Source organism: Pleurodeles waltl, chromosome 3_1 (genome assembly GCF_031143425.1).
Source record: "Pleurodeles waltl isolate 20211129_DDA chromosome 3_1, aPleWal1.hap1.20221129, whole genome shotgun sequence".
Taxonomy (NCBI): domain Eukaryota; kingdom Metazoa; phylum Chordata; class Amphibia; order Caudata; family Salamandridae; genus Pleurodeles; species Pleurodeles waltl.
In genome coordinates, this window is record NC_090440.1 from 668,778,410 (window position 1) to 668,801,194 (window position 22,785).

At 44.0% G+C, this 22,785-nt stretch overlaps 1 protein-coding gene across 1 annotated transcript in view; it reads right to left on the reverse strand.

Moving 5' to 3' along the window:
* The window catches only part of BEST1 (bestrophin 1), a 253,632-nt gene extending 243,994 nt beyond the window's left edge, over window positions 1–9,638 (reverse strand). Inside the window, exon 1 of the mRNA XM_069223219.1 lies at window positions 9,526–9,638. The gene's annotated coding sequence lies outside the window, so the exon portion shown is untranslated. The remainder of the gene's footprint in view (window positions 1–9,525) is intronic.
* Window positions 9,639–22,785: the final 13,147 nt, after the last annotated feature.

Consider the following 22,785-nt stretch of genomic DNA (forward strand, 5'->3'; position numbering starts at 1 on the left):
AGGGTGATGGCTAGTATCCATTAACAAAGAGTTCCTTTCTATTGGTTTGCAGAAAGGTGTGGTAAAAGATTTGTCACCCCCGGGTTTAACTGTGAGGTCTAAGAAAGAAATTTCACATGTATTGTAGGTCATGCTGAACTGGATATCGTTGGTTTGGAGATTGATCAACTCTTTCAAAAAATCCAGTATCTCTGTGTAATCTTTTCTAATCAAGAATTGGTGACTGCAAAAAGATACTGGGCCTGATTCACAAAGGTAAACTGAGACTTTTGTGTAAGTTTACAATTTTTTGCATCGCACAAAGGAATTTTACGAGTAGTATCTTTGTGATTGGAAAGTCTCCACACTCATGGCAGAGACTCTCCATCTAAAAAGGTAGGCAGTCAAAAAGATAATACTTGTAAAATTAGTTTGTGAATTTCAAAAAATCGTAAACTTGCACAAAAGTGTAAGCTTGCCTTTATGAATAAGGCGCACTGTTTATCATAGTTATCCATTAATAGATTAGCCAGATCCCGTAAAATCCAGCCCCCATGGCTAGACCTTTTTTCTGAAAATAAAAAGTATTTTGGAATCTGAAATAATTGCAAGTCAAAGGAAGTATCGCCAATTCATTGGCAAAGTCAGAGGGGACCAGAATCGGATGTTCTCTTGTTTCTAGAGTGTAAAGAATAACTTGAGATGGCTTCCTGTTGAGGTGTATTTGTGTATAGAGATTGGACATCCATAGTTACTAGCAGTTGTGAGTTAGTGTCAGAAGAATGACCCTCGGGATGTTGTATAAAATCCAAGCATCCCTAATGAAACCCAGGTTTAGAAACAAATGGTTTTAAGAATAAGATAACATTAACAGAACCACAGCCTGGCACAATTAGTCTATCTGGAATAGTCTCCAAGTCTTCATGGATAAAGTCTAGATGGGAGGTGTGTACTTTGGTGCATTCTATTTAAAAATCAATCTCATTCTTGCACAAAACCGTGTTTAGCTTGTTTGTAGTTGTATTCTTAATAAGTGTCTGAATGACTGATAGGATCACCAATTAACTCTGGTATAGTGTTCCTCATTGGACAACAATATGTAGTATGCAGATGGACGGAGTGTAATATGCTGTATATTAGTATTGTTAAAGGTGTGGAGGGGGCCTTTTAAATATATATTTGCTCATGTATACTGTAGGAAAGTAGCCTCTTTCTAGCATGGTTACCCCCACTTTTGGCCTGTTTGTGAGTGTGTGTCAGAGTGTTTTTACTGTGTCACCGGGATCCTGCTAGCCAGGACCCCAGTACTCAAAGATAAAAACCTATATGTCAGTATGTTTTGTCTGTCTCACTGGGACCCTGCTAGCCAAGACCCCAGTGCTCATATTTTGTGGCCTAATGTATGTGTTGTCAGTAGTGCTTGACTGTGTCACTGAGGCTCTGCTAATTAGAATCTCAGTGCTTATGCTCTCTCTGATTTACATTTGTCACTGTAGGCTAGTGACGTCATTTACCAATTTCAATTGGCACACTGGACCCCCCTTATAAGTCCCTAGTATATGGTACCTAGGTACACAGGGCATTGGGGTTCCATGAGATCCATATGGGCTGCAGCATTTCTTTTGCCACCCATAGGGAGCTCAGACAAACGCTTGCACAGGCCTGCCATTGCAGCCTGCGTGAAATAACACACATGTTATTTCACAGCCATTTTCACTGCACTTAAGTAACTTATAAGTCACCTATGTCTAACCTTCACTTGCTGAAGGTTAGGTGAAAAGTTACTAAGTGTGAGGGCACCCTTGCACTAGCAAATGTGCCCCCACATAGTTCAGGGCCATTTCCCCAGACTTTGTGACTGCGGGAACACCATTAAACGCATGCTCTACATATAGGTCAATCCCTATATGTAGCTTCAGAATGGTAACACCAAATATGGCCATGTAACATGTCTAAGATCATGGAATTGTCCCCCATTCCAAATCTGGTATTGGGAACCAATTCCATGCATCCTGGGGGCTACACCATGAACCCCCAGTACTGCCAAACCAGCTCTCTGAGACTTGCACTGCAGCTACAGCTGCTGCCACCTCACAGACAGTGTTCTGCCCTCCTGGGGTCTGGGCAGCCCAGTCCCAGGAAGGCAGAATAAAACATTTCCTCTAAGAGCGGGGTGTTACACCCTCTCCCTTTGGAAATAGGTGTTACAGGTTGGTGAAGGATATCCTCCCCCAGCCTCTGGAAATGCTTTGAAGGGCCAAGATTGTGCCCTCCTTGCATAAACCAGTCTACACTGGTTCAGGGACCCCTTCTCCCCTGCTCTGGCATGGAACTGGACAAAGGGAAGCGGAGTGACCACTCCCCTGTCCATCACCACCCCAGGGGTGGAGCCCAGAGCTCCTCTAGTGTGTCCTAGACTTCAGCCATCTTGCTTTGCAAGGTGTGGGGCACGATGGAGGGCTCTGAGTGGCCATTGCCAGCAGGTGACATCAGAGATCCCTCCGGATAGGTCCTTAGCTGATAAGGTAGCCAATCCCCCTCTCAGGGCTATTTAGGGTCTCTCCTGTGGGTTCTCTTCAGATTCTGCTTGCAGGTTTCCTTCAGGAATCGTCTGCAACAACTTCAGACTCTTCTGACCTTGGATCAACCGCAGCCTGCTCCAAGAAACGCTGTAACTGCAACAAAGTGTCTACAAGAGACACTTTTCTTCAGCAACCTCAGCTCCAAGTCAGCAACTGCAAGTTTCCACAGTGTGCACGCTCTGAGGACTCCCTGTCTTCATCCTGCATCAGAAGGACCGAAGAAATCTTCTGTGGATGGAGTCACTCTCCTGCTCCAAGCAGGCACCTACCAAGAGGATGACCGGTACCCTGGGACTCCTCTCACAGTGACAAGCATGCTCCTAAGGACGCAGAGGGTGGACATCATCGACATAGACTGTCCTGAGGTCCTGCTGACGCAATTTGGAGGAGGTAAGACCTCGCCTTTCCTGAGAGCGACAGTACCCCTGTGTTGTTGTGCTGCATTAACCACATTTTGTACCTCCTTTGTCCCCATGTCCTGGCTGGCTGGCATCCTGAGGACTCTCTAAAGTGCTGAGAGCTTCCTCCTCACACAGAGTTGAGGCCCCCAGGTCCCTCCTGGGTCCGTCAAGTGCCATTTTGACGCAAAATGCACTTTTGTCATAGCCAAGGCTTGTTGGCGACTTTCAACACAAAATCACATCTGCAACGATCTTCACGCCGTGGGACATCTTTTGCATCATGCAGGAACCCACTGACATCTTCCTAGGGTGCATTTCTGCAGTCTTCGACTGACCATGGACTCTTCTTTTGCACCCTCTTCTGGGTTGGAAGGGTTCCTGCCCTTCCTGGAACTTCTTTCGACTTCTGGACTTGGCCCCCTTCCTTTGCAGGTCTTCAGGTCCAGGAATCCAGAAGTTGTTATTTGCAAACTTGGTTGGCTGCTGCAAAATCCCAATTACGAGGTGTAGTATTTCCTAAGGAAACTTGCAGTACTTTACTCCTGCTTTTCTGGGCTCTGGGGTGGGGTAATTTACTTACCTTTACTGTATTCTAACTCTCCCAGCGATTCTGCACACACTAAACTTGTCTAGGTGGGAATTTGTGATTCGCATTCCAATTTCTTAGTATAGGGTTTGTGTTGCCCCTAGATCTATTTTCTCCCATTGCAATCTATAGCATGTCCTATTGTTTGCATTGTCCTATGACTATTTACTTGTCTAATTTTGGTGTCTAGTGTATATATTGTGTATTATACTCACCTCCAGAAGGAGTATTGTCTCTAAGATATTTTTGGTACTGTGTCACCCAAATAAATACCTTTATTTTTGGTAACACTGAGTATTGTCTTTACTTGTGTATAAGTACTGTGTAACTATAAGAGGTATTGCAGGAGCTTTGCATGTCTCCTAGTTCAGCCTGAGCTGCTCTCCTATAGTTACCTCTACCAGCCTAAGCTGCTAGAACACTACTACATTTCACTAACAAGGGATAACTGGACCTGGTGTAAGGTGTAAGTACCCAAGGTACCCACTACAAACCAGGCCAGCCTCCTACATGTTAAGGGCGTGGAGGGGGCCTCTTTAAGATATATTTGCTCAGGTATACCCACAGCACTGTTGTATCCCAAAGCCTGCTTAGTTTTCTACTGTCTGCTTTGTTGCATTACGAGCTATGCTCTAACAACTAAAGTGTGCACTGATTCTGTACTGGTTGCTTTATCTTGCTTCTCTCCCACAGGATAACACGACTCTCAATATGCCTTCTTTGATATAACACCCATATATGTGCAGTGCAGCACAGGTTCGGTGAATAGTTAGCTAGTGCCAAACTTACAGAACTCCACGCAACCATTCCACCAGTCTACACTATTCAGACGTTACCAGACACACTCAGCTCACCTCCAATATGCTATTACCAGGTTACCATTAGCCATCCACTGGCCATCCAACTGTACCTTAGAGCCAACAATACCAATTACAAATCACTTTACCATTGACTCCTAAAATTTGTTTTTGCAAAATAGAAAATGCTAAATGGAACAATGACACTGTGGTGTGCACAACGAGCCACCAAAGTCATACAGTTGGCAATGTATGCTGATCCCTCACCATATCAACACCCACCAATCACATAAAATTACCTGAAACACACAGCCCCTTATGCGCACAACTCTGATTAGCGATATTAGTCTAGAAACCAATCTGCACAGCTCGGCGATGGGCAACTAAAATTGCAGCCCAACGAGAAGCAGCAAAGTCCTTCTGCACACCTAGTCATACACATAACATGCGACAAAGATCTTTAACTAGATCACCCTTGTCTTACTTACGTACTAACCAAAGTGAACCATTAGTAACATGGGTTTTTAACAAACCTCCACTAACCAGCTCTGCAATGGAGACTCCGCGTGGTTCTCGCAACTCAGACTTCCTGTGTGACCCTGAACAAAGAGATGTGGGAAGGAGGAGGCGTGATTATACTACAGAAGACAAGCAGGGACACCAAACTCCGAATTACATCAGAGGTTCCACCACAGCCCATCTGAGGATGACGGGAATAAAAGAAAAGGGGTGTATGGGCTTTGCTTATTTGACTGACAATTCTTGCAGACCATGCCTAACTAACTTGGTCATATTGTGCACCACCAAAGTATCACACTGACAGTAACACCAGAAACACAAAATTTAATAGAAAATTGCAATGTTTTGTATTTCAGTTTTTTTTACCGTGAGAGAGATGTAAAAAGTTTTAAAAGAATAGCTGATGACAAACATACGCAACTATGCACACACCCATAGTCACCCTTGATCCTGAACATGTACAAGGTGATTTACCTGTTCACACAGGGGTCCTAGGGAATTTGGTGAAATTAAATAAATAATTAGACACCTGCCACCAACCTCCTTTGACAACAGATTACTGACAAGAGGCAGTGGGTTCTGAGGTAAAGTCTGGGGATATCTGCACGATGTTTTAAGGAGCCTGATGCTTGCATACAGATTAAAAATGTTCCAGAAAAATGAATACAATAAAAAACAAACAAGCATTAGCAATGCCAACAGGTCTAGCTTTTTGTTGGGTGTATTGTTTGGTGACAGATGGACAACTTGCTGTGTGTAGTTCACAGCTGTACTAGAAATAATCCATAATGAAATAATGTGTTGGGCTACAACAAAATGGAAGCTGTGGGTGGGGTTTCTTTGCTGAACAAACTGTAAAAGCAGAATTAAGCTATTCTCTCAAAGAAGTGTGTTATGAAAAGGGGTCAGAAAATATAAATATTATGCAGAAAAGATTTTTGACAAAAGGCCAGTTTTTTGTTGCATCTTTAAGAAAGCTTAGGCGCATCCACGTCTTTACTTTGTGAACACAAAAGCTGTAAATTCAACAGCATGTTATCATGATAGCAAAGTGAAGCAAGTTAACGCACAATGCTAATTAATGAATAGTACTCTGTCCTTATGATTAGGTAAGGCATCCAAACTGCAGCACTTCCAAAACAAAAAGCCATAAATCAGCAAATAAAATGCTTTGTGTCAGCAAAAGAACTACAACAAAGAACTCAAGTCAGCTCTAACCTTAGAAAACGACCATATGAGTCCTCATCGGCTAAACCAGAAACACAAAGTGGGACTTGCAACCATCTACTAAATGCCATGGTCTTGATGGACAACCCATCAAACCAATGGCACACTGTGATAGAAACACGAAAGCTATTGGCTGCAAGATGGTGCCCCAAAGCTCACTCTCGCTTTGTAAATCTTACTGTACGATTTGGAATAACTGAAGACATGAGATCATGCAAGCAGTGCTTAATTTGAGCTGGTGGTTGCCAGTGAAAGCCACCGCCACTTATTTTTTTGGGGCTGGTACTTATTTTTCCTGATTGGACATTTCCTGAGAGCGAGAGGGGGAAATGCACATAGGGCAAAAGAGGAGGAAGAGAAAGACTGAAAAAACATCATAATGGAGAATGAACTACACCCACAAGAGTGAGATAAAGGGGCAGAGAGTGTCCAGTACTGGTTTTAAGAGGTCTGGCATGAATTCAGCACTACACAGCCTTATTATTCGACGCACTGGTGTTGGCCACGGCCTTCTGAGCAGAGCTTCAGTCACTGGCACTCATTCTTTTACAAATTAAGCACTACATACAAGCAGCTAAAGCTGTCTATAGCCAGAGCAAATCAAGAGCTTTATAGTAGCAGTCAGACTTTTGACAATGACAGATTAGGAAATCACATATAGAAACAAAAGCACACTAACAAGTGGACAAAGATGCAAACAACCAATTAACTACAGACAGACAATGAAATGCGACAAAATACACATTTGTAGACACAGAACCTGGTACGTGAGAACATGCACATCTACAGACATATGGAAAATGCACACCTATCGACAGAGACAAGAAGACACATGAGCAAATAAACATCTATACATCCCTCACACAAACTGCTGAAGAAGCAAATACACATTTATCAATACAGGCCCACTAACAGAAGAAATGCACACCCGTACACAGCCTCCTTCCTATAACATAAAATAACACTGACACACTAAGACAAAAAATACAAGCTTACGACAAAGACACACTGACAACCTTCACTTTCTGAGGCAGACTCACCTGCACGCAAACACCTAATGAGTAACTCAGTGCACGTGCGCACGCTCACACACCTGCTAGTCATTGGTCAGTCATTTGCAGCGATGGTGATGTCCTGTCAGCGTCCCAGGACCCAGAGAACTTCAACTGCCCTGAAAGCATACTCTTTACCAAACATGGGTCGCTGAGTCAGCCCGCCTTTGGGACTCCCTGTCAGTATAAATATATACACAGCCCCGTCCCGGCTCATCCCTCTGCTTATAAACAGTGCAGTGCTGGGAGCTCTAGCAGGCCTAGGAAAACAGAGGAGCTAGAAGGTGTGGAGAGAAGAAGGAGCCAAATCTCTTGATGTGCTCAAAAGAGAGAGGAACAGATTTACGAAGTTGCTGTGCTGCGCTGTGATATGGAGAGAGTGCAGCTCAGAGACATATATACAGATTATGGCTCACTGGTGCACACATGCTGTCTAACATTGGTTTCGTATTAGAGGGTTAGCCTTCCAGTACAAAATACTATCACTAGGCACACTTTTAAACCTTTCACACATTGCATGTGTGCAGCACACATGCACTCCGTTGAAATTTAGGACAAAATAAAAGGATTTCTCCTACTTAGCACCTTCCTCAAGGATGCATCATTTTTTGGCACAAAGTCCTGTCTAACAATTTTAGTAGATACGACTTTGCTTCAAGAACCATGAGTGGAAGTGTTCCACCCATGGGATGCACCCCTCGTGCAAAATAGTAATAATAAATCTACCCCTAAAACATTTCACAATTTGTGCCTGCATCAAGCAAACATTTGTTTACGCAAAGCCATGGCTGTCAAGCTTTGTAAATTCTGGCTTTGAATCAAAAACCATGTATGTTGGCACTTGAATGCCCAAGCCCCTTCAATGGCGCCCCCTCTTGATGCATTGCTACAAAGAGCCATTTGCGCTTTAAAAAGTGCAACCTTCCAGTGCAAAAAAAGTTTTGTGTGGGACAGCAAATACCATATCAAGGCTTTCTGTAACTTTGTAGCAACGCAAAGTCTTGATCAATCTCATCAGAATAGTGACCTCAGACAATGCTGAGGGGGGCAGGAATTGTGCAGTAATAATGCAGAGACATGCCCTGAAATCTGACAGAGTTTAGGGGTCATCGCATGAGGTCTAGCAATGCTGAGGCAGGATCTGAGGTCTAACATGCCATGAGAATGCCCGACAGACAGAGGAGACAGTGGCTGATTTCTGACAACTCTAAGGACTCTGATTTCTGACCAGGGTGAGAAGACAAGACCGGATCTCTAACCTAATGGTGCCCAGGAGGCAGGGACTGGGCTTTGATTGGCAGTAGCGTAATGCAAGATGACAAGCGCCCCCTGCAGAACGTAATGTAGGGTCCTCGAGTCTGCCGTATCGTACAGACATACCTTGGAATTGGGCCCAATGGAGGACCCCTTGAAGGGCTGGGCATGGGTCACCTGGGGGGTTGGGGGACGGTTCTGCCTCGGGGCCTGTGTTACGCCCCTGCTGGTTGGGTTTCCATGGCTGCGCTGGATTTGGGTCCGGCTAACCTCACGTATTTACATATTTTCAGCCTAAGAGATGAAACAGAAAGAGAGAGGGGAGGTGATGGAGAGCTGAAGGGATGGGAGGAAGGACTCTAACCAGCTAGTGGTGGGGAGTCAGTCACACATTGGGATCTAGGTGACTCTAAAGCGCCTCCACAGAACTAGTGAAACATTAAGTCTTTGTCATACACGCCTCTGAGTGTTTGTGTGGTTTGGGGAGTCTTACTGGCGAAGGGCTGGAAAGTAATTGCTGATCACACCAACCTGTGTGACTGACTCGACCCCAGCCACGCTCGTTTTCAAACGCTCTGGTAAACCCAGCTAATTTCTGAGAAAGATGCCCAAGGGACAAACATGGGCACCAAATGCAGTGGAGGACAGGATAGGAGTGGATAGGGGGCAGGGGGTCTCCTTGAGAGGGAGTAGGCGGCATTTTGATGACCTCTCCAGCGACAGCGGAACCCAATCAAATCACCGGGACATAAAAGCTATAGCTGATCTCCGAGTAATCCTCGGTCTTACTGTTCATAGGACGCTCCAGTGCCTAAGGTTTAAAGCATGCCTCGAAGCGCATTCTGAATACAGACATATACAAATAGCACTACGATACTAGTGCAGTTGTGTATAGTCTAGGTGCACACCAAGGTGAAAAAGTATGAGAGAACGCCTTCTGCCCCAACACTGATTCAGAGCGCTTAAGAGAAGTTTTAGCTGAGTGAGTAAAGGTTTTGCACCGACTGACCAGCGCAGAAAGGACATCTTCTCAGAGTGGTGCTAATACCTAAGCAGCTCAAGCAGAGAAGCTTTCACTGCCACGTATGTGGCCTCTACCTCCAGGGCGGCGTCAGGCCAGGTACTCACCTCCATGCGCGCGAGGACAAGTCGAGACTTCCCTGTCAGGCTCCCGCTTAACGCGCTCCCTCGCAGAGCACGGGCCAGGGCCACTGCGTTCACGACACGACCCTCCGGCACACTGCGCCGACTGGAGCGGTGTCTCCCATGGAGCCAGCCCAGACCCGGTCACTTGACGCGGTAATCCGCCTGCCCCCACAATAAGGCTTTGTTGTACCGTTATTCTCTGTCATAATCTTCGGAATTAAGCCCACTCTCTGTTTACAGAGACGGGATAAAAGGAGGGGGTGGAGGGAACAGAAGGACCTTCCTGGTGCACACATCGGGGGCTAATTTGTTTCTGTTAAATCTTTCCTGTTTTTCTTTTCTGAATTACTCAACGACTCCTGAATTAATAACCCTGGCTTTGTCCCAGCTCGTATTTAGCATAATCTAAAGACCGGAAACGTGACAGTCACCATGAAATGCCAGAGAGACTGCCCTAAAAAGCACCACTACGGCACCATTAAGGCAAATATGTTCCAAGACATCCTAGTGTCTCCATGCCTAACGACCACCACTGAGCACACTAGTGAAAGTTTCCAACTCCAGCAGCACCGAAAACAGCACTACAAGAGCGCCCAGTATCGTCACTTGCGACGACTCAAGACTGTACAACTGAACAGGTCACAAGTGCTTAAAAAAAAGAGGAGGGGCTAACCAAGTTAGTCTGTATGCAAGTGACATCACGAAACGTGACATCACATGTGGCATTACAGGAAGTGACATCACAGGAAGTGGCATTACAACCAATGACTTTACCGGAAGTGACATCACAAGATGTGAGATCAGATCTTAAGACCTCACAAGTATGTTTATCAGGTCTATCTCAGTGCTTAATTTATACTTGGTGTTTCCATTGCGGAGCACCGGCACTTATTTTTGAGGTCCGGCACTTATTTTTCTGCCTCAAGCATTTACTGCGAACAAAGACACATATGGGAAAGATGGAGGAAGAGAAAAACGAAAAAACGTCACAATGGGAGAAAGCAGAAAGCTGCAAGAGTGAGTTGAAGGAGTCAGGGAGTGGCTTTAAATGGACTGAAGAAGCCTAAAATGGCTTCAGGATTACGCTGCTGCCTTAGTATTCGGTGTTCCCACATTTAATTGCAGCAACCAAGTGTTTAGGAGGAGGGCTTTGGGCACCGGCACGTTTTTATTTTCAAATTAAGCAATGGTCTATCATGAGTACATTTGAGCGTGTTAGGAGTATACATGCAAACACTTCTAATTTAGGCAGAAGACTCACTTTTTTGGGCAGAAATGTGACACAACCCTGACGCTAAATCTGGCCTCAACTTATACATATGTTTTTTCAATACTCTGTCAGAAAGAAATTGGTAACAAAGAGAAATGTGACAATAAATCTCTTCTGTTTAACTAGTTGCAAAGTCTGAATTTTAAAAGATCTTATGGTGTTAAGGCACCTGTTGCAGAGATCTGTGGGTTCCCAGTAAATCTGAGGGAATACAGTTAAATAACTCTAGTGGGTAATGCACATGCTAGAAAGATCTGGATTTTGCCTAGTGCCAATTTTTACTCAAAGTAGCATAGCGGTCAGGAGTGGCTCTTCCATTATAGGGGAGGAGCGTCACACACTAAAAAATGCCCCAGAAAAGCCTAGAAATGAAAAATTAAATGGTAATAAACTTTCTTTATTACCATTTTATTTTTCACCAACCTGTCCCAAACAGAGTGTCAGGACGGGGTGAGGCAATTGTTGTAGAGTGGTAGCAGGGAGCTGTGCACTTATGTTTAAAGTGTGCATGTCCCTTTGGTAAGCTGTCTTTCAAAGGCCAGCCAGACATGTGCATTTTAAACCTCCCTAACCCAGCTTTCTAAGACAGCTGGGATAGAGAAAGCACAGGCCTGCAGTGCTCTTAAGAGCAGTGAGAGAGGCCGCTCTCTCCAATCCTAGTGGTTGTCTGATGCTGGTTTCCACATGAGAGCAGTACCAGGTTTGGTTAGGGGAGAGAAGACTGGAACACCAGAGCGAGAAGAAGGTCTTTCGGCAAGCCAGGAATAAGTGGCTTTTTTTAATTTTATTTTATTACTCCCCCCCATTTGCACCCCCACCACTCTCCTTACATGCCTGCTGCCACTGATAGAGGGTTAACATACCTCCTGCAAAGCAATCATGTAATATGCAGATAACAGATTTTTATTTTATGTAGATAGGTAAGTGGAATACTGCTTTTAACACAGAGATCCTTATGCTACATGCAGTTCGTAAATTGTAATCCTTCTAAGACAGCGCAGTGAGCTATGAAGGACGATATGTGACTCATACACCTTGTAACCCTCACTATCTTATGTAACAGAGCCTTAACATTGATGTACAAACTTGTATGATTTATTGTCAGTGTAATGAATGTGTGTGATATAAAGCGCTCTGACACTCTGCGTTGGGATGAGTAGTGCTAGAACTGAACTTAAAAATAGTGGAATTTAAATTAGTATTTTGTGTAAATACGTGGAAAGAGCAACACATCTCACATTCTTACACAGCATGCACATCTCTCATATACGGGGACTTAACAAAGTCATAAGTGTGCCTCTCTTAAGTATGTGTTAAGTGCCAATAAGCTGTTTGCCTTTATTTCCCCTCCACTGCATTTACATCTAGGTGTGAGGCTCCAGATAGCTTCCAGCCAAGTATATTCCAACCAAAAGAAGCCGGATGGCCCCTTAAATTCGGCCTTTGTTACGGGCCCAGCTGGCGTCTGAAATTGGAAAGACCCCCTTGCCAGCTGCACGTTGTTGCTCAGATTGAAAGCAGACAATGTGCTGGTGCTGATGAATGTGTCCCGGTATCTGAAAATTATATTGGGAAGAGTTTAGCATTTAACAGCTGGGCCCAACTTCTTGGTAGGGTGGACGGCTTCCACCCTGTGAAAATAGTGGGTGGACACCATCCACCTGCACATACCCCTGACATGTGCCCTGCTACTGAATGAAGAATATCGACATTTAAGAATATTGAGGGACAAAATATCGAAAGGTAAGTACATATAGGGAAGCATAGATGTACTATTCCTAGCTCAACATCTGCGTAACTTGAAGATATAGGTACTGCTTAGGTACATATTTATGGATGTAGGAATAGAAAACCTAGACTTACTTACCTTGTTTCCCAATATTTTGCCTTCAGTACCTTAGATATTCTGACTTCAGTATTTAATATGCACACCTCAATAGATATTAATGTATGAATACACAGCTCTGCAGAAGACCTCAGTATTACTATTCATCAACCAAAGAAGCTTTAATGTCACCAATCGCAGCCAGAAAGCAATATAACCCTTTATGTACTGCCATTGTCCAATTTCGCCTAATGAGAGGTCCCAAATATTCCACTCATTCAGCACAGGACAGAACAATGCATTATGCCAAACATCAGCTCTTGCAACAGCCAAACAGGTTTTCAAATCATCCTGCAGAACTTGACCAAGGACCCCACAAATCTCCAATTGCAACAACCTCCCAAGAGTAACATGCAAGAGGGTCTGATATTGCCACAAACAGCCACCCAAGGTGCATCAAAATCATCAAACAGTTTGATGGGAGGATCCAATAACACTATTCACTTATAGCGATGAGTTTCCATCGTCACCAAATGCAACACTGCAAGAAGTGCCAGTAGTGAACAATTCAAAAAGCTATATGGTTTGAGGGCATCTAGTCTCTTTGCGCTAAATTCCTTTGATGTGCATCTATATTAAAATTTAGTGTAACATGCTCCAATGATTGGTTTTCATCTGCCCAACATTTCTTTGCCACCTATTTTCTTCAGTTTATTTCACTTCATCAGTCCTTGCCTGTAGCCAAACCTCTACCTCTCATCTACTATTTGCAGTTCTGTCACTTACAGTCGTATAACCCTTGTCTCAGCCCTGGACATACATGTTAGCAGGGTTAGCACTCCACAGGATTACAAGTTAGGCATCCCTTCTTTTACTCCACCTATCAATTGATCCCCAACTATATGCTTGTGTGTATGTGTCTTTTATTTGTATAGTGCAAATGTAGCCAAATGGCAGTGGAGCGCTGTACAAGGTCATAGACAATGATACACTCAATTAGTGGTTCGAGGGGAAGATGTGTTCTGATAGTAGGTGGACTGCTACTTCATCGTGATGCAGTGTTGTTTGAAGAGGTGTGTCTTCATCTCTTTCTTGAGTTGGAGCAGCGTTGGGGTGATCCTCATGGATACAAGGATGTCTTTTCAGATTCTTGTTGAATAGACGGTGAAGGCCTCCTGCCTTGTGTTGGTGATTTTTTGCACTTCTTCGTCTTCAGATCACCGCAGGCAAGTTACCATATTACCCCTGTAGCTTTCCATCCCCACATTAAAATGCCTCCACAAAAGTAAACATGTCCAGAGACAGTCTTCAGAACTCATGCACATCATCACCCGTGACAAACACATGAAAACCAGGACCCTATGTTCTCTCTCCCCTGGTGTCTCAGTTGCAACACTGCCCCCTGCTTCACAACCACATTTTAATCCCTCTGCACACACCTATTGCTCTTTCCTACCCATTCCACACCCCTGGCTGTGGCAAAGCGTTGACATTATTTATATAGTATTATATGAAATTAATATTGTAAAAGATACTTCTACCACCCCATCTCTTAGACTTCTATCTCCAACGCTAATACCACTTATTTTGGCTACTTCAATCTCACCGTGTCGCCAAAAGCCAAATCAATGAGACTTTCTCCTGAATCTGTAATCCTTTCTTCACCACCTTCTTACACCTCTGAACCCATTGATAATCTTACAGGTAATCTGGACCCCATATCTTTATTGACTACCTTCAGTTTTTTAATATTTGTTTGCAATGACCAGTCTCCAATGACTTGCAGAATCACATTTAAAAAATCCCTGTACAAAGGACAAACCAGACATTTGACTATCACCGCTAGATTCTTTGAAAATGTTCCAGTCAATCCCGTAAAACCGTTCATTTCCTGTCTTCACCTCTGCCCTACAGATGACATTCACACCATCCTTGACATCACAAACTCCACTCTCACAACTATTGTTCACAATCAGATAAACCTGTGTAGTCAGACAGTCACACCAAAACCCCAATGCCACATGGCCTTCTCAAGACCTGAATATGAATATGTACACAATGAGAAAAGAAGAAAAGACCTGCTGCTCAATACACTCCCATAAGGACCTCGCAGGTCTCATTATTGTACACCGAATGTAAACATTCAACGTGGCAAGTTAAATTTCACAAGTATACTGAATTCATCTTGTAAATTGGCCTTCAAAAATGTTGAGCACCAGTTCCTACTTGACACCATGTTCGCCTGCAGGTGCACTCCAGAAAACAATACTCAACTGGTTCTCCTTTTTGGACAAGATCCCTTCTTCAAGAATTGTCCTCTCCTCGTTCCTCCCAACCTGGACGACGGATATCCACCACGCCCAGGTAACTCTAAACATCCAGTGCTGACAGTCTGACAATAAATATGCCCTTTGAACCCACAGTGTTTATGTCAACTTCTATCTGTGCGTTTGTCACCTGCACCTCTTGGCAAGTAATTCCGTGATCTTTGTAAAGTGTCGACAGTTCTTCAGGGCTAATTCCACGTTATATAGAAATAGAATAAATAAATAATAAAAGTAATCAATTACCAACATGAGGAACTTCTGCATCACCCACCACACAGCTCCAAAAGAGGGCTGGGTGTTCACAACAATCCAAGAGGCCTGTGTAAGGCTCCACCATCGCACGCCAACTCAAGAGACGCTAGTATCAAAAAAGCACAGCATAGCACAAGGTTCAAACACCCAACACAGTACCCAACAGCTATTGTATGCCTAAGTATAACTAAATGTTTTTTCACAATTAGCAAAGCACTGAAATATCCCCTAATAAAGCCATTTGCAATATCCACACGCTCCAACACCTAAGACAGTCCAGTACGAGGGTTCAATAAAATTAGTGCAACATTTTAAGATGCTCCAAAATCACCCATTGTGGCAAGCAAGTATACTCTTTATTGCCAAGTCCAGCAATAAATGTGGGAAGAAATAACTCAACAAAGCAATTCCCGAGGCCTCAATATTGGCACTGACAACAACTTAAAAGGCTTTAATATCACACAGCGCAGCATGGAAAGAGATTGTGATATAACCAGCTGTAACAACACAAGAGACTTCAACAACATCCAGCAGAGCACTTTAACTGTCCCAAATATTGCATTTTTTGTACAAATCGTAAGGCTGAAACAACACCCAGCAGAGCACATCATGAGGTCCCCATTTAACTTTTTACAATATTATTATTAGTAAGGGTGACCCCGATCAAGGGACAGCAGAACCCTCTACATAGCAAAAGTTATCCATGGCAGATGTGTATGGTTACAGAGTGCAGGCAGGGACACACGTAAGGGCATCAGGTCAATGTGCGACCGGGTGGGAGGAGGGAAGGATAGTGGAATTCCTGAGATGGGTGGTATCTCCTGTGACTCATTGGATAATAATAAAAATATCATTATTATCCGTGGCAAGAGAGGGGATACAGGTGTGGTAATGTGAGGCTTAAGAGAGAAGGACGGAAAATGCAAACCAACCAGGATGCAGAGTAGTGGATTAAAAGTTGCGTTAATAGTCACAAAAGAAAGGAATGATGAGGAGCCACGGATGAGCGGTATAAGAAATAACTGACTGGCAGGTAATCTGTAAAGGCTAGAGTTCCAAGGGGCCTTAATTACAGGTAGCCAGAGGTAGTGATTGGTAACCATAATTTGCATTCCTTTGCAGAGTTTTACCATCGTTGTGACTTAACCAATCTGACGGTTGTTCTTCAAAATTAAGAATTGCTTAGGCTTTCGGTGGTGTTTGGAGCTGTTTGTCTCTGATTTATCGCCATTTACGAATGTGAAACGAGCTTGAGGAAACATTTTGGGAAAAAAAAGAATGGCACCTCAGCGATGGTAATTTTTTCAATGTCAGTATAATGGTCGTACGGAATGTAGGGTCACCTCCTCTATCCCTCCACCTGTAGTGGTGGGACACCACTCAGAATCTACTGGAGATTTTTAAGGATGATAGTGGCAAAAAGGGTTCAGTTTCCTAAAGGAAGTTATGCAGTATATGATAAATTGTACTACTGGAAATAAAGTTCACGATACAATAAATAGGGGGTCTGGGCAGGTCGAGATATAACATTGCCAGTGCTTTTATTCATGGAAAGGTGGGTGAATTTTTGGAACTGTTACTCAGGCATCATGTATGGTCTGTGTACTATGGTAGGCAGGCACTGTGCAAGACTGGATAGATCTTTTTTTCACAGTAAATTGTATTGTGTTTTAGCATTGCCATAAGGCCGGGCTGTTCTAATTCAGAGAGGAGGTTTGCAATTAGACCGCCTGCATCAACTACATAAACAATAACATAAGAACATGCACAGACAATGTAGATTTTCCTAGTATGTTATGAAGGAAAGTCTTAATTTTATTAAAGACACGGAGGCGAGTATTATGCAATAGTCTTTTCTTTATTTTTAATAGCAGCTCCAGTCAAGAACTACAAATCCCATAAGGCAAACGACAAGTAGCCAATGGGAAAACAACAGTAGTCTATAACAATGCACCAATCACCATCGTATCTATGGAATAATACCGATCCTGACTGAAAACAGCCCTCTTTTCTTGTGCGATACTCAATGAGAAGTAAACAATGGTATGATAAGAAAACAAATGAAAAATGCCAAACAAAGCGAGAAAACTTCTTGAAGAAATAACAAAAGTCTCTGAAGAAAAACCGGCAAGTCCTGACGATCCATGACTTGATAATTCTTGAACAGCGATAATGAAGAAGGCACCACACCAAACAAGACTCCACTACGAGGTTTGCTGCGTTGGAGTAGACGCTAAAAGGGAGGGTAACAAACAGAAGAAATTAGAAACTGTAGCGGTGGGATAATACTCGCCTCCGTGTCTTTAATAAAATTAAGACTTTCCTTCATAACATACTAGGAAAATCTACATTTTATGGCAAGACCGGAGGCTCCTATTATGCAATTTTAAAGCGATTCAATCACGTTGAAAGAAGCATGTTGAATTGGCTTACAGTAAAACACTCCGAAAACATTATCGTTAGACCAGTCAGCTGATCTGAGAATATCCTCTAAACGTGAACCAGCCCAAAAAGCTTTGGATGCCATGGCTCCTCTAGCTGAATGTGCCCCAAAAGCAGAGGTATCAATACCGGCTAAAGACATAACCCAACGGACCCAACGGGCCAAAGTAGGAGAGGACACCGGCTTGTATGGTTTTCTAAAAGAGATCAGTAACTGCGTATAAGAGGAAACTCTCAGATCGGCTGTCCGTTGGGATAAAAAACTGAAGAAAGATTAGTCTTAGTACGTCTTGCCACATTAAACAAAACACCGGAGGGAGTAAAATAGCGAGCAGTAACATCTAGCGCTCTAACATCAGACAATCGTTTAAAAGAAACCAAACATAAAAGCATAGTTAATTTAGCCGACAACTGTTTCAAAGATAGCATAAAATTGTCAGGCCAAGACACAAACAACCTAAGTACTGTATTGACATCCCATAAAAAATTGTATTTAGGTTTCGGTGGATTAGAAAACTTTACTCCCTTCAAAAGACGACAAACCAACGGATGTTCACCAATAGGCTTTCCTTGAAAAAACTCGTGAGTCGCAGAAATCGCAGACCTATACAAATTAATAGTACGGAAAGACTTACCTTTACTGGCTTCTGACGCCAAAAAATTGACCATCAGAGAAACATCCGCTGTAGTGGGATCAACTTGTCTTCCCACACACCAACAACACCAGAGAGACCAAGCTGATCTATAAGCCTTTTTTGTCCCAGGAGCTGTAGCCCGGTCAATGAAGGCTGCAGCTTCTGCCGAAATTGAACGCTAGATCGGGAATCCCTGAAATTTTCCAGGCTGACAAAGTCAGGGACTCTTGAAGCACCAGACTGTGACGGAGACCTTGATGATTGGTCAGAAGGTCCGGGAAGGAGGGTATCAACATCGGAGATTCGATTGACAGTTCCAGGAGTGAGGGAAACCAAACCTGAGAGTGCCAAAAGGAAACTATGAGAACCAACGAGGCCTGCTGACGTCTGACTTGAGCCAAAACCCTGGGAATCAGGATAAAAGGAGGAAAAGCGTAATTCAGGGAGGACGACCAATCCTGAGAAAAAGCGTCGAAGGCTAAAGCTAGAGGGTCTGGTAGCCAACTGAAAAAACGAGGAAGTTGAGCGTTTAACCGTGAAGCAAAGAGATCTATGTGGAAAGGACCCCATTTGAGAATTAGCGTGTTGAACACCTGTAAGTTGAGCATCCAATCGCTGGAGTCCCGAAAAAAACGGGAATACCAGTCCGCCACCAAATTGAGATTGCCTGGCAAATATTCGGCCTGAACAGAAATCTTGTTTTGAAGACAAAACTCCCAAAACCCTTTCGCTAATTCCGCTAAAGGTTTGGATTTTGTGCCTCCTAGCCGATTGATGTACCGTACCGCCGAAATGTTGTCCATTCTGAGCAGAACTGAACACGAAACCCTGTCCCTTGCGAGGCTCCTGATTGCAAAGGAGCCTGCAAGCATCTCTAAACAGTTTATGTGCAATTTTGACTCCTCTAGAGACCATGAACCTCCAGTCGAGATTGCACCACACCGGGCTCCCCAACCCGACAGACTTGCATCTGACTCTAATACAAGATCTGGGGCTGATGCAAAGATAGTTCTGCCGTTCTAGGCATCTAAATGGTCTATCCACCACTGAAGTTCTGCCCGAGAATCCTGATCTAAAGCTATAACGTCTGAATAAGCTAGGCCTTTTTGAATATGACGAATCTTTAGTCTTTGCAAAGCCTGATAATGAAGAGGCCCCGGAAAAATCGCTTGAATCGAGGACGAGAGCCGACCTACAACTCTTGCCAGAGATCTGAGGGAAATATAAGAACTGCGAAGAATCAGGAGAATCTCAGACTTTATGGACTTGATCTTTGAAGACGGAAGGAGAAGAGTAGCCGATACCGAATCTACCAAAAACCCTAGAAACTCTATTCGATGAACTGGATCTAAGGAAGATTTCTCGTAATTTACGATAAAACCCAGATCCTCTAACAACGCGCAAGCGAGATGAACTTGCGACAGTAGCAAGGTTTGACTCTGACTCATGATTAGAATGTCGTCCAAATAAATCACCAGACGAACACCTCGAGCCCTGAGAAAAGCCGCCACTGGCCTTAACAATTTTGTGAAGCACCAAGGGGCGGAGGAAAGGCCAAAGGGAAGAGAAGTGAAACGATAATACTGACCTGCCCAGTAAAATTGGAGAAACTTCTGCGACACAGGATGAATGGGAACTGAAAGATAAGCATCCCGAAGATCCAATCTTACCAACCAGTCGCCTTGAAGAAGAGTATCTCGGAGATGAAGAATAGTCTCCATCTTGAAGTGTCGATAAAGGACAAACTGATTGAATTGTTTCAAATTGATGACAGGACGCATTTTCTTGTTCTTTTTCTGAACCAAGAAAACGGAACTGAGGAAACCTGAAGAATCTAGAAAACAAGGAGTAATAGCCTGTTTTTGCAATAGAGCTTGTATTTCTAACGAAATTAGATCTGACTTTTGACTTGAAAATTGAGGAAGGGGAGGAAAGACCTCTTGAAAAGGTTCTGCAAATAGTTCTATAACATAGCCTCGCACTGTGTTTAGAACCCAAGGATCTTTTGTAAGCTCCTCCCATTTTGACAGACATAGTGCAATGCGACCCCCCGCTACCGGGATAAAAGAATTCTGACTTACCGAGCTGAGCCGCGTTTCTGGTGTTACGGGCTCCTTTAGCCCTGAAGCCCCTGCTTCTTTGTGGATAAAATTGGGGTCTGTAATCTTGATAGGAGATCTGATATGGACCGCGGGAACCTTGGTTGGCGTAGGTTCGGCCGGCAAAGCGGTTCCTACCTCTGCCGGCCCTGGAGAAAACCCGAGAGGCAAACATCTTTTTCAAGGATTGCTGTGCCTTGTCAATCGAAGAAAAAGTGGTCACATACTTGCTTAATTCTTTGATAAACGAATTACCAAATAGCAAGCCTTCCGCTCTCACCCCCGGATCCGAACCAGCTAAATTAACCAACTTTGGGTCCAATTTCAGCAGGAGACCCTTCCTCCGTTCATGAGTAATAGAGGAATTAGCATTCCCCAGCAGACATACGGCCCTTTGAGCCCACAACGAGAGTTCTTCAGCATCAATGACCCCTTGATCCAGCCGAGCTGACTCCGCCATATCAAACATGCGGGTCAAAGGACCCACAATGTCCAACAATTTATCTTGGCACGTGGACCAAGCCTTATCTACCCCTTTACGGGGATCTTTCCCATATCTGGTGAAGAACGTCAGTAATGAGGGATCAATCATTGGAGTCGCAGTTATCATGGAAGCCAGAGCCGGGCGAGGACACTCCGATCTTATCTTCGCCCGAACCTGTTTATCCAGAGGGGTGTGAAGTCTGGCAGTGACGTAATCCGCCACATGCTCCGCGGGAAGCCACTCCGTAGAGTTTGGATGTTGAATATCCCCCGGATCAAACATGGGCACCCCTTCTGCATCCAGAACCACAGTGGACCCTGCAGCAAGCTTAGCTTTTTTAATTGGGGGAGGAAAGAACAACTCCCCAACATCCTCCTCAGAACTATCCACATCCGAAACAGGACTGTTCCCTTCATCATCCGTGTCCAAAATTTTTGTTATTTTAATAGGAACAGATACATTTTTTGTTTTCGCCATGCATTTTTTCACCGATTTAGATATTAACCCCTCCTTACTAGGAGGCCCATGAGGAACCACGTCCTCCGCCTTGTGTGAGACATTGTCACTTCCAGATTGCGTCACTTTTATATTTTTTGAAGAAATTTGACGCTTTCTGCCTTCCCCCGCAGAATGGGCCAGCATGGTCTTGGACACTATATTAACAACAGAGTTTTCCAAATTTTTTGAAAGCTTTTGCCAAGAGGCAACCATAGCCTGGTCCACTGAAGTCTGAATAAAATCATTCAAATGTTCTTTCAAAACATCCTCCTCCTCCTCCTGAGGAATCTGTGCCTGCACACTGTCCATTGCTGAAACAGAAAAAATCAGCTTCAAACCAGGAGTCAGGCAAGGGTTAACCCCTTTCAAAGAGAAAGGACAGAAATACTCGGCTCCACCCACGGGCGGAGTTAGCAGGAAACAATGCGCCGGGAGCTGACCGAGTCAGCCGACCAGAAAACAACTTCCCCAGAGGCTGAACGACACGGAGGTAACGCGCCGCTAACCACAAAGATAAGGATTAAGCACCTTCAACGCTCGCAGGCTTAAAATGCCAGCGCGCGCTGAAGCGCTTACAACTGCCACAAAACCGTCAGACTCCGAACACGAAAACGCCGCGCATCTAAGAAATAATTAAAACGCCGATAACATGCGGCTGACAAGCCGAACCTCGAAGAACAAATAACCAAGAAATACCTCTAACAACGCGCACCGATAAAACGGCCACGCATTAAGAAACAGAAAAAACGAATAATACTTATCTTGACTGAAGAGCAGCAAGAAAAGAGGGCTGTTTTCAGTCAGGATCGGTATTATTCCATAGATACGATGGTGATTGGTGCATTGTTATAGACTACTGTTGTTTTCCCATTGGCTACTTGTCGTTTGCCTTATGGGATTTGTAGTTCTTGACTGGAGCTGCTATTAAAAATAAAGAAAAGACTATTGCATAATAGGAGCCTCCAGTCTTGCCATAAAATTTTACTTTACCCCTCTCCAAACCCTGCATTACCAGGGCACCCACAATACAGCATACATTTCATTCTAGCAATGTGGGCCCCTGTCTTTTTGATTGATATACCTGTTTCTCTGTGTTTAGTAGAGAGGTAAGGGTACAAGTGGGTGGCAGAACTACGCCCCTATAATCGGCCCAGCTCTATCACACCTTGGGGTGTTACTGGGGGGCAGCCTCTAGCTTTGTAGACAGCTACCTCGAGGCCCATACAGTGGTCAAGCCCCTTCTTCCAAACACCAGACAATGGAGGGGTGGTTGCCTTCCACATTTTGGCCATATCTTTTTTTTTCTAGTGTGAGTCCCAGGAATAGCAGTTGTCATATATAGCTGTTTCCACCAATGCCCTCTGTGCTATGAAGCAGTATCACTTTGGGATCTAGCAGAATAACCCAAGA